Source organism: Temnothorax americanus, unplaced genomic scaffold (assembly GCF_048541705.1).
Source record: "Temnothorax americanus isolate GAGA-0224 unplaced genomic scaffold, ASM4854170v1 Scaffold34, whole genome shotgun sequence".
Lineage (NCBI taxonomy): Eukaryota > Metazoa > Arthropoda > Insecta > Hymenoptera > Formicidae > Temnothorax > Temnothorax americanus.
In genome coordinates, this window is record NW_027509485.1 from 105,599 (window position 1) to 119,099 (window position 13,501).

The 13,501-nt window shown below is 42.9% G+C and overlaps 1 protein-coding gene across 2 annotated transcripts in view; it reads left to right on the forward strand.

Annotated features, from left to right (window-relative positions):
- LOC143901453 (sentrin-specific protease 1-like) overlaps positions 1-13,501 on the forward strand; it is a 156,814-nt gene that overhangs the window by 102,613 nt on the left and 40,700 nt on the right. The gene's annotated exons all lie outside the window — the stretch shown is intronic.

Sequence of the window (13,501 nt, forward strand, 5' to 3'; positions counted from 1 at the left end):
CTGCAATAAAAGAATGAAAAGATTTCTACCGAGATTTCCGTTTTAAGAGATACGTGTGTATTTCGTTTATCATAAGAGAAGTTTGAACGTATCGATTGGCTGCCGGATGCTCGAGTGGGGAACTCCGGTTTCTTTCTGTACGGAGAGAGAGAGAGTTACTAGATCGAGTAGGATAAGTCGGGGCAGAGACACGCTGAACTTGATCGCGATAACATCCGATAGCAATGGCCGACCCGACCCTGCAAACGTTCTGCTGTCATCATACAAACCGAACGGATATGGCGATAGCGATAATGCAGGAATTCAATACAGACGCGTACAACACGGTGTGCATGCTCTCGTCCACGATGGGCATGATAGGCGCGATTTATCAAGTAAATTCAGCACGAAATGTTATCCCCGAACGAGCCTTCGCCTCACCGATTCGTTCTTTTCTTATTAATTTGCGACGACCAACGTACAGAGCGGGAATTGACCCGAGTTTTTCACCACGACCGGAATCGATCGCTGAAAGATATTGTTCCGGAATTGAAACTTCTCTGTCACGATGCGACTTCTCTGTTGATCCGTTTTGGTTGCACCTTGCACACCTCGTCTCTTCCTCCAACGCGTATATTTATCCGGTTTTCCATGTGACAAGTGTACGAAAAAGTGCAGCTAAAAGAAACCGATATAAAAGTGAGTGACCTTCAGAAGGTTTTAGCCGTCGCTCGTTTTTTATTAAAAAGTTATTAACAAAAAAAAGTTTGGCGACCTCACCGATTTCAATGACCTTGATATATGTTGTCAAGGTCATGACCACGAGTGACCTTCAGAAAGTTTTAGCCGTCGCTCGCTATTCGTTAAAAAGTTATTAACAAAAAAAGTTTGGAAAGTATAGCATATATAGGTGCATATATAGGTTAGTTGACGCGCTTTAAACACTTAAATACTTTTAAAGCGCGTCACTAACCTACATAGGTACGATTTACTGCTTTAAATGTTGTGTTTTGGTAAAGCAGCGATTTTTTCGCAAAATAATGTATTCTCTGCTTTAACAAAAAAATTTCAATTTATCAACAATTTACTGCTTTAAATGTTGTGTTTTGGTAAAGCAGCGACTTTCTCGCGAAATAAATTATTCTCTGCTTTAAAGAAAAACGTAATATTAGTCGTTTATGCCTCTCAGTACTTAAAATAACTGCTATATTTTCGAAACTTTTTTTGTTTATAATTTTTTAATAAAAAACGAGCGACGGCTAAAACCTTCTGAAGGTCACTCAGGAGGGTGACCTTGACAACATATGTCAAGGTCAAGGTCATCGGAGGTGCTTCCTTTATACTGCATAATTACCAATGTCTCTAATATCAGAATCGTTTATATTAGATATAACGATCTCATTATCAAAACCATTAACTATTAATAAGTTCTTTAAAGTTTCAGGGATTTTTATATTTAAAGACATTTCAACTTCGGCGAAAACATCAGTTTCTGAAGAATTGGTTAATTTTTGCTCAACGTTATCTATCTCAGATCCTGCGTTAATGTCTGCCATCTGTAAAGTATATACGAAAGTATATATTTTTGATATACATATAACTAGATGACAAAATATAGTACAATCTCACTAATCCGTCACTATTAAAAATCAGGTTGTGCTGAATTAATAGATTTGCCGGACTATTGGAGAGAGAATGTAAAGAATATATGAGATAAATTAAATAATTGAACATTTTAAAACTTCTGAATTTACAGCAAATAAAATAAAACTAGAAAAACGGCGATCTAATGGTCACTAATGAATAGAAGTCACTAATGAACAATATACGTAAGCATTAAATCTACCTCGTGTCCGTTCGTGCCTCTTGCCCAAGAAGTCGCAGAAATCCGCGAGAATGCCGGATTATTGGATTATCGAAGTACTAGTTATAAAAAATGTGTGAAAACTTTTCCAAATAAAATAATCTGCTTACAGTTTGATTAGTTTAAAGGTTAAATATCTTCTCTTCTTTTATGTATTATACCTACATATGTATATATTATGTATATTCATAAGAATTATATTCAAACTACAATATATGAACTGATTCTTACCTTAACAATAGATTTATATAGAAACACACTAATTCAGACATCAAAATATAGGTTATAGAAGTATACGTCCGAACTACACGTCAACACGTCCGATGTAAGATGCGATTGTAACAAATGACGATTGGTGACTGCGATCGCAATGCCTCGCGCGTGGGGCATTACAACCTCTATAATTTACTCAACATTAATGCTCTTTTACGTGTTATAAATATAACATTTGACAAACAATTATTAATAGGCACTGTTATGCTTTATTTTTAAAAAATAAAGCGTAACAATGCCCAGTAATTTAATAATGTTCGGCATAATGCACATTAATGCCCTAGCAAGGAATAATGCCGAATAATGCCCACCAATGCCTACTTAATACTCAAGCAATTCTTAGCAATACCTGCAATGCCTCGAACTAATACACCGTAATGCCCTCAGCGGTTTGCCCCTCGTCGATACATTAAAGACGGCTCAGACTGTGGTTTGAGTTACACAAAATAAAGTGCATAATTAGTGAATACTTTCCACGCGCGTCCTTCTCATCCCGCTCCTATCGTCGGGATTAATCAGCGATTTCGCGAACACATAGAGAAACTTATTAGTAGCGGGGGTGATGTATTTCAAATTCTTCCATCTAGTAAGCAATGTTCTCGTATTTCTCGTAAGGGAGAGGATGGGATCTTTTTTGATTCTAGTGTAAGTATCCCTATCTGAAAGTAATAATTCTATCTTATTTATGTAATCGGAAGAGTTCATGGCAACAGTTATGTTTCCTTTGTCGGCTCTAGTAAGAAAAATGTTAGGGTTGTTATGGAGAAAGACTTTGGTTCGTGAGAGTTTATTGCAAATGACTTTGTCTAGGTAGGAAGAAGAAAAACTAGAGACTGAGTTTATCTCATTGATGATGGGGATAGAGCGATTTCTAATATATGTTTGTGTGGGAGCAGGGAAGCATTTGATATTATTTTCTATGTTTTTAATGAACTCAAATAAAATTTTTTATTTATTATGATAAGGAAGTGAAAAATTGTCACCCAACTGTAAGAGATGTATAATGTCAGGAGGGAAATAGGTAGAAGAAAGATTAACAAACCAATTATTTTTTATGGAATTAAGGGAGGACTATTGTAGAGTTAGGAAAGGAATGAGGAAAGATAAAGATCTCATGAGGTTGTGCATTGCAAGGTAAAGGTACAGAAGAAAAAGTGAAGATATTATTGGTAGTTTGATTATTGATTGACACTCGTGTGTCAAGTCGGAATGCCCACAGAATGTCTTTCTCATCTGAGGGACATCTGAGGGTCTATACTTTTGCTTGCAGCGCTTTTTTTCAACCAGGTTGCAACACTTGCATCCATGTCAATATCCGGATGACCGAAGCACTTCCATAAACCGGAAAGCTCTAACCCTAAGTGAACATGTGTATCTGTGTTTATTGATCTTGTCATGTATTGGTAAATAGGTTCATGGTAATAGTCCTTTGTACTCTCATGTAGAGTGGATGCTAGCCGATTGTCGTTTTCGGTATCTCGCAGTATACTTGCAATGACAAGTGAGGGCCACACTTTCAGCAATTTATAAGCCTCTCTACTATGCCGAGCTACCAAGCTCCTTCCACGTTCAAGCACGTCTGTAACTTCATCGTAAAAATTAAAAGGTGGGTATTTGTGACGGTTGATAAGACTATATAGACTTACTGTAAACCATGAATTTATCATATCTCGTATACATGTGATGTGCGAATGTGTAATTAGCCAACAACTTTTTGTTGATGCCCAGATAAGATGCAAATTTCCATAGGCTTCACCCTTCAGGCGTCCTATTGTATAGGCCTGATGGAATTCAGTGCTATAGGTGATTGTTGATAGGAGGGTATTAAAGTTCCTCTTCGCATTATAAAAGTCAGTAAGTTCTTTTGTGGGTTTACACTCGATGTTACAATTCTGACCGGTGTAGTCCTTAACAGATACTCTCAGTGCGTGTTGCGCTATGCGTAGAGCAGTAGTGAATGATACAATGGACTCTGTGGTGAAAGCAAAATTTTTCCAATGTCCCATAAACCACGCAATGAAATCTCTGCATGGTAAGAGGTTTGCTTGTGTACTCTTAACTTTTTTCAGAAGTTCACGATGTTCCCTTTTTATGGCTTTGGGATTGTTCTTGTTTTGTAGTAAATAATCTATTTCTGTTGTAATTAAGGCTGTTGACAAGTGCCTATCCTTACGGAAAATGGGTGTCTGTACCTTCTCAAAGGTTACATCTGGGTATTTATCTGTGTCCATTGTGAGGTTGGATCATTTTTTTAGAGATTATACAACTGCTACCTCTTTCATGTTGATGAGGGTGTAGGATAAAGCATTAAGAGAGGATCCTCATGATGGGGGCGCGGTCCTCTTCGTTGAAGCAACCAGGTGCTCATCTTCCTCCTTAGAATCTGGAGGAGATATACAAAGCCACCCACAGATGAAGCAAGCTCCATACATCTCAGGAGCGAGGGCAAGGCAGGCAGCCCCATGAAGGGTAGGCGCATTGACAGTGTGTTAAATTGCTCCTCCATGGAAGGACCCCCCATATCACGCAGTTCAAGGTCTCTAGCAGATACATAGTGAATAGGTTCATCCTTGAAGTCATCTTGGTTGTACATCCATGTGCTCATCCACTTGGGTGAAAGAAGGGTGTCCTTAAGACCATAATGAAGTTTGACAGCCGCTGTAGTATCAAGAAGTGATAAACTTTTACCGTTCTAAAGGTAGGCCTGTTCATTATGGCCACCAATTGTGTTCTATAATTGTTACATATAGCTATGGTTGGTGATGTTTTTATTTTCTTTGTTGTTGTGTCCATGTACCCTGTGTAATTTTTGCTCGACATTAAATACCATATAGGCAATTCTACCGTGCACTCCCCATCTTTTGGCAAAAGAAGGCCCCAGGCATCGACACTCGTGCAGGGCCATACGAGAAGGTACTTATCTGTGAGTGAGGCTGTAAGGAGTTCATTACCTAGTAGTTCTTTTGCATACTTATCAGGATATATGCTTAGAACTGATTCCAAAGATCTCTCCAACAGTTGGTGTCTATAACATACTGACTGAAACCTTTCTAAATAAGTAGATATGAGGTACCCTTGATGATCAAGTTTGGCCGTCAATTCATTTGTTAAAGCAGTGTACATGTCCTCTGTTGACCTTTTGATTCGCTCCTTACAGATGTCTACTAAAATGTTGGAGGTTTTTGTTGTCCATTCTTGGCAGTTGTCAGCCTTATCTTCCCTCTTGTCAAGCACAAAAGTTTCTTGTAGCTGCTCAACTACCAGTAATAAAGGGTGCTCATTGCTCCTTAACAAGGCTGGTCCTTTATACCTTGTTGAGTACTCATCATGGATGGTGAGGTCAATGGATGAGTCCCATTGAATAAGAGCTCCTGTAACAGTTAGAGCAGCACCTTTTCATACTCGTGTGGTGTCAATCATTTCCTCGTCTGATGGCTGGAAATGCGTACCGATGTTGGTCGTGTTACACAGTACGTCTCTTTAGTGATTGTTTGTGAAGGCCAGCTTTAAGCGCAATTAGGAGGAGGATGATGTAGAAGTGGTATTGGATGTAATTCGCTGGGGCATCCTTGTTTGTTAATCCTTGTTTCAAACTACTTATTTGTAGCTCTTGTAGAGGTATAGGATTTTTTGTTGCTTCTCGTGTGTAGGAACCCCAAAAGAAATAATGTGTGGTACATTGTGCCTCATAAAATCCTATCCAGTGTCCTTGCGTGGTTATCTCTTTAACAATCTTCACTTTAATAATTGCCTGTACGGGTGTTATGGGTCGAGTCGCTGTACAGTTAATCTTGGCCTCTCTCTTGTAGAGACGTGCCCCTTTTGCTCTTTGGCATACTATAGGATTGTCAGTTACTTGTGTAATAAAGAGAATTTTATACCCCATATAAAAGCTCCCAAAGACGGACTTTCTTAACTCATAAAACCTCGATAATTGATAATTGATTTAACCTCCAATAATGACCTTGTTTTGGTTCTTTACTTGCTTTGACGAATTGTTCATTTGTCGACAATAAATATCTGATTCTATCCTCCCACTACTTGTCATATTCCTTATAGAAGGAATACTGTTGAAAATATATATAAATATTCTTTACTTTTAATTTTTTTTTAAACATACTACTTACAGTTTGGTTCGCTTTTATTCCTGCCCAAACGTTTATCGACCAGCGATATTGAAACGCGCCTTGGCGAATGGCGTGCGGATTTTCGTCTCCATAATAAAAACTTATGGGAGTTAAACACGCCATTTGGTGTGAAGGTCGCTTCGTCCGTCCACAGGATGCGGTCGGGGAAAAGAGCGTTCCGCCGACACTGCGCGAGGAACCCTGTGTATTTTGCCGATAATTTTGTAGCTAATTCGCCGACGTGTAAAATATTATATATTCGATCTTTTTCTTTATTTTGTTCTTCTAAATTTTGTAGCTAATTCGCCGACGTATTTCGCCGATAATTAATATTTGTTAAAAGCAGCGTAAACAGTAAAGAAAGATGATAAAAGTACCTTCACAATAATAGATGCGCTGCTCTTCATCTCTTGCAATAAGTTGTTGCACACGTTGATAATGAAACGGGTGCAATCCGTACTGGCGTAGAACCCGATGTACGACACTTCAGGTGAGACCTAGCATACCAGCGACACGGCGCACGGTAGGTCGTCTCTGGGGGTTCTCAAGTTCTCCTCGAAATCCTCGAATGTTTGGAGGATTTCGAGGATTTCTCTCGTCGATTACGCGACGTTGCAATGGTGCACCAGCATGTCGCCAATGTGGTAAAAGAGTTCCTGTCTCTCTGGCGCGTCGAACACATCCCAAAATTACGTTGTATCCGGGATGTCGTTTACGCCCGGGGAATCGTTCCGCGTAAAATCGAACGGCGGCACGGACGTTTCTTCAGCCATTCCGTATACGTAATCAGCATGTCGGTATACTCTCGAGCAGTATACATCTCTTTATAATTTATAAAAATATTCTCGAGAATGCACCACGTCGGACGCTGGGCACGTATTGTCGTGGAGCGACAAACAACAAACGTTTGCAAGTTAATATTCTTTTGTTTCAATGTTGAATGTATGTATATGTATAACAATTGTTTTATTTAGTGTTTACCTTAATTTCTTGCGCACTTATAAATGATCGCTAGGAATCTTCGGTTGCGTGTTTTTTGCGAGTCGAGATCGTACTGACTATCGCTCGAGTTTTTGGGTTTTACATTTGTTCTTAATTTATTTAAATTTAGGCGGCGCTCTCTCTCTCTCTCTCTCTCTCTCTCTCGCAGCCGTCGTCACTGCTTAAGAGTTTATTGTGGGCGTGGACGCCCTTAAATATAAGGAGAACGAATGCGGCGATGGCGCCGACCCGATCGCTGCGAATTATGATCGGAAGTTAATCGCGGTTGCAACGTCTGCCATTGGTTTCTGCTGCTGTTGAATTAGTTGCTGCAGCTGTTGAAGCAGTTGCTGCTGCTGTTGCAGCAGTTGCTGCAGCTGTTGGAGCGATTGCTGCTGCTGTTGAATTTGTTGCTGCAGCTGTTGCTACAACAGTTAATACAGTTTTCATATTTTTGACATCTAGATTTTATTACTTTCAGTTCTTTTTGAGAGGAAGAGAAAGAAAAGAAGAGAAGGAAAGAAAGAAAGAAAAAAAAGTTTTTATAATTGTGGACATATATTGTGCATGAGTTTCGTTGCGGATACTAGATTTTTTCACGTTTTTTACGTTATTTTGCACAGCAATATGGTATGAAGGAGATCGTAAAAGTTGAGTATGTGCGTGTGCGTGTTCAGTGTCCGCTGCAGTTTTTTCTTGTTCGGCCGGGAACGGGGGTGCTTGTTTGCGAACCGCTCGGATCTCATAGTGGGTCTTTCGGGACCTTGCTCGTGACATACGTACGTTCATCTGGCCACGCTGACCGTCGGTTCGCGCATTCTCGAACCCGATGTCAAATCTTGTCGCGGACCGGACCCCCGGATGATCTTCATTAGGTCCCCCTCGATGGGTTCCGACCTCGACTTCCCGGAGATTACTCTGGGTGGTTCTCGTTTTTACGACCCGGTGATCGAACGTCGTCGCTGACTTCACAGCCGCGTTCCTCGGGTCCTCCTTGACGCATCTATATCGTCAGTTCCGGGCGATGACCCTGGATTTGTGTTTTTGCAACCCGGTGGTCGGACATCGTCGCGGACCTTATACTCGCGATTTCGGCACTCTACTTGACGCGTCTATATCACGACTTCCAGGCGATAGTCGCCGGTTCGCGTTTTCGCGAGTCAGTGAATCAATTCACTCACGGATTGCACGATGATCTTTGTTGCGCTCTTCTCTACGTGTACGTGACCGCGTTTCTTAAATCTGACTCACGGTTTTCTTTTTATGAATCCATTATTTAGATCGCCCCGGCAATCTCTCCGTCGTGCGCATTACCCTGTGCGTAACCTACGGAATATCATTGTGGGAAAGGAAAATACGCTCGATTATCGTAAACACATTAATCGTTAATTTTCTTTATTAATCGACATAACCATCGATGTAATTTTACGCAATACTCACTTTTGATAAGACCTTCCTCCTCCTTCAAACATAAAGACAAAAGAAGTGGTGAGAAGCTCGCGCGGGGGGTTCTTGCCACTTGAGTATAAATAAGAGCGAAAAATCATCGTACAGTCAGTAGTTGTTGGGAGTCAGTTGTTGTTGAGAGTCAGTAGTTTGTTGTGCTATTGCGGGTATAAATATAGCTTTATTACCCACCGACATGAATGATTCCATTAATAAGGCTGACTTTAACCCGTAGTTTTGTAAGATCAGTTTGACTTACGCCAGTGCACCAGATATTAAAGGTACTGGCTCGGCATTTTCAAGCGTTGCATTTAGTAGGATCGTTCTCAACTCTGCAAAAGGCTTCACCCACGCTTGCCAGATGATTAGCTGGTTTACAACTGAATCAAACACAGCTTCAGGTACCGTTCTCGTTTCCCACATGTTAGGAATGTTAATTGTGGCACACAGTGCTCTCCATCTAAGTTTGAGATATTCCATGTTAGCACCTGGCTGCGTTTTCTTAATCTCTTTAGCGAGGGTCATAAGTCCGCACATGCCTATGAATACTAGAAGTTGATCCCCTTCTACACGTTGCTGCGCTGCTGCCAGATGTCCCGCCTCGTCAGCAGTCAATTGTGGTGTGTAACGGGGTACCCCCGGCGGCACGCCTCCCAGCAACCAGCATACACCCGTCAATACAACGTCTTGAGGATGAATGGGATCTTGGGGCGTTATGGTGATAACGTGAGGCGGCTCTAAATATCTCGCAGGGGTGCTTACTGGAGCTTTGACGACTCTATTGATGCTTATGAGTCTATTCATCTTGATAATCAATCTAATCAATCAAAATTTCTTTATTTCTTTTGTTTGATCCTTCGTCACTAGGTGTAATTTTATCCCCTGTGAACCGCGGCCTGACAACCGTCTCCCCATTAGAAATCGGATAATTAATCAATATCGATAACATTCTTGGCTATTTAAAAATTGATTTAATTCAATTTTGTTCGCACGTAACACTTTACATCACGCTATCGCACACGCATACTAAATTTACGCTCGTATGACTCGCCGTATTCGACCATTATGATCGTCGCAATTCGAGATAGATCTCGATTAATCAATTTCTACCCATTACGCGCCGCAAATGACGTATGTCGTCGGAAATAAAAATCAAAAGTAATTACACGCGCGCAATCTATGTACTCTAATAAGATACTGTTTTTTCGTATAATCACGATGTATATGATGCCAAGAATAATAACCTTTATATTTAATTCTTTATTCACGCAACCTTAATGCTATATCATATTTTGGCAAGAGAAGTTACTTTTATTTTTATGTTACGCATCTAATTACTAATAACCTCAGGAAAATACGGTCGCAATGAAACTTAACATTGTTGTTAATTATATTTCGAACAACGAATGAAACTTTTACGCCTCGCGCGTATCCACACACATTGTATAAACAAACTTAAACTTGAATGCCGTGTTATGCAGTTATTATGACATATAATCAAAATACGAATCAGAAATCGAGAAACAAAATATGTATATCAAAAGGAAAAGTAAATACGCCACACATGTCAAAATAAAGAAATATTAGACCACATGTCAAACAAAAGAAATTGAACCACATGTCAAAATAAAACAAAAAAGAAATTGAACCGCATGTTAAAAAGGGAAAAAGAAAATTTTTATTACGGCCCGGTGGCCGTCGCTTTTGCCCGTCGATACGGGCACGCTGCGTCTTGCATTGCGCTTGTTTTTGTTTTCCGGCTAATGTTTAGGTCGCGGTAGGTTGTCGTCGCGTAACAATGTTCGGCTCGTCGGCGTTGGCGTTTGGACGCGCGTTTCCCGGCGGGGCAAGTTTGAACGGCGCTAACGGCCGGTGCGAGCGCGTCCCCCCCCCTCCCCTAGGTCCGGATCAGGCACGGCGGGTGGTGTATCGGCCGGGGCGCGTTTTAGATCTTGCACGTGCACGTGCCGGTACCACTTTCCCGAGCGGCTACGGAGGTCTACAATAACAGGCGAGATGACGCGGCGGATCTCCAGCGGGCCGATAAACTTCGGCGCGAGCTTTGCGTTAAACGCCGCGCTTTTGTTGGACAGCGGGCGGTCCCGCTTCCACACCCATTCTCCGATTCTCGGTCTCCATTCTCGGCGGCGGAGATTGTAGTGCTTCTCCTGGTGCTGGAACACGCGCGCCAACTGGATTTTCACGAGGTCGTATGCCTCGGTTAGGCGGCGGTGGAGTGTCGACGGCGGGGTCGGAGCGTTGCGCGGCGTGTTTTCTCCGGGGCGTCGTAGTTCGCGGCCGTGGTTTAGATACGCGGGCGTGTAGCCGGTCGCGTCGTGCGTCGCGGTGTTGTACGCGAATTGGAGCTCGGGTAGGTTTTTGTCCCAGGTTTTGTGCCTTTTTACGTATTGCGCGATTGTTGTCTTAATTACGCGATTCGTGCGCTCCACGCGGTTGCAGTGGGGCGCGTATGCCGGCGTGAATCGGTGATGAATCCCGCACTCGTTCAGTAACTTCGCGAGTTGTTTCAATTTTAACTGGGTGTCATTATTCGACGGGATTTCATCCGGGCATCCATGACGGAGGATAATGGCTTTGGTGATAGATTTTGCGATGGCCGGCGCGGTGGCTCGTCGCAGCGGTCGGAGCTCGACCCATTTCATGAATCGGTCTTGCATGTTCAAGAGCCATACGTGGCCGGCGGCGGATCGCGGAAGCGGACCGAAGGGGTCAATGGTGACCTGCTGCCAAGGGTGGTTGAGGGTGGTTGGGTGCAATTGGCCGGCCGGTTTCTCCTGCGCGACTTTGTGCGCCAGGCATGTCGGGCATTCCTTCACGTAACGGGCGATGTCGCGGAACATGTCGGGCCAGTAATAGCGGAGCGCGACTCTCGCGATTGTCTTAGCGATCCCCAGGTGGCCGGCGGTGGGCGCGTCGTGGTACCGTTCGAAGATCATGGTGCGCTGGTCCTTCGGGACGCACTCCTTCCATTGTTCGCCCACCGGAGTGTCTTTAAAGTCCAGGCTATGGAGCACGTGCTTCCACAGCCGTCCGTGCTCGATTCGGAAGTCGGGTACTTCGTGCGGAGTGGCTTCGGTCGCGCACCACATACGCGTGTAGCCGGCGCCGAATGTAACCCGAACGGCATTACGGTGAATTGCATTAAGCCCTTTCCCGGGACGGTAAAAGCGGTTACGGGCCGGCTTTCCGGTGAGAGCGGCACTTGCCAATACCCGTTTTTCAAGTCAAGGGTCGTTAGGTTGTGACCGAACGATGCATAATTGGGCCACGGGGTACGCTATTTTGTCCTATTAGTCATCGGTCGCCACTCGGTTTAACCTTTATATACCGAGAAGGTAGGTATTCGTAATGAAAATTACCTAAAATGTGAACAATTTGTTTAAACAATTTTATTTTTTTAATCCCGCCACAACTGCTCGATAAGCATCGCCTGAGCTCTGGATACCGCTAGGTATGACCTCAATCGGCCAGCCAGAGATACCTGTTAGCCGGACAGCTGCTTGATCAGGTGATATCTCCTTAACCCGTTGACTTTTCAGATTCCCGCCACGGTTGCCTCCTCTGGGATGCTCTGCCGTTCGTGAGCAGTCTCTCACCTACTACGTTCGCCACCGCAATTCTGCCACTCGCGCACCGCGTCGCTATCTCGCTCGGGATCTTGAATCGGACTCTATCTAAAACTACGCGAACTTGTGAGATGTTATTTGCCCGTGAATTTCCGTCGCGCACTGACTCGATTTTATTCTCCGCGCGCGTCTCGTTCGCGTGAAATTTCCGCGTTCGCGTCCGTCTCGATTCGCGGTCTCGCGCCTTCCGACGTTCTCGTTCGACGAACCCCCGCTCGAAAGTGTTCGTCGCGCGCGTTGCTCGCACTTGGCGAAACGCGCGAGTTGCCACCAATCTCGCGGTCGGTTGGTCTTTTCACGCCACTTGCGGTGTGATTCACCGTGCTCACGCCTCTTCCGGCGAACACTCCACTGTCTTCTCTTTCTGCCCGGTCTCTGTCGGAGTACCGGCGATCGCTCGTAGATTATCTCAATCGACGTGTCCGCTTTGCTCGGGCTTGTCGTTGTCTCTTGTGTCGTTTTCTCTTCGTCGATGTGTCCTCCCGTCGGTGTCCCCGTCGACTTCATCGATTGATCCCTCGTTGGCGGTGTCGCTTCCTCGTATTGGCCATTATCCGGACATCGGTATATCGCGTTTATTCTTGGTCCGTCTTTCTCCCACGGCTCCCCGTCATTCGGGAGTTTTCGCTTCCTGTCTGTTTGCACAAGCTCGCGCACAAGCCTGATCTCAAGAGTTAGATGAGGAAGGAACAAATGAAAAGAATCCGTTTATTGAGAGAGAGATTGCGTTTCATGATTTATATGTAATTCAAATCAAAGTTTAAAGTGGGCAGAACTACACAAAGAATACCAACATTTGTTGCATAGGAGAAGGGAAACTGCCCTAAAACCTTCCCAGTATTCGTGAACAAAATTATTACATAGATTATATAAGATACTGTAGAAATACAATAAATGTATAAAACACATAAAAGAAACAAATCAATGGTTATTATAGAACAGTCCTTTCTTTAAATATGTATCATAATATACTTTGAGGTTTACTGAGGTATTTCTTTATCATATAAAATCTTCATTACAAGAAGAATTGTCATAGTAGATTCTCGTATAATTTCTCTTGACGTAGTCAAGCTTACAATTAGTTATTCTTCTCTAAAGAAAGGATCGTTTGAAACATAAACATAAATCAATTGATACAAGAATATCACTTCAGATCGAATTTATATTATCTGGGAAATAATGCA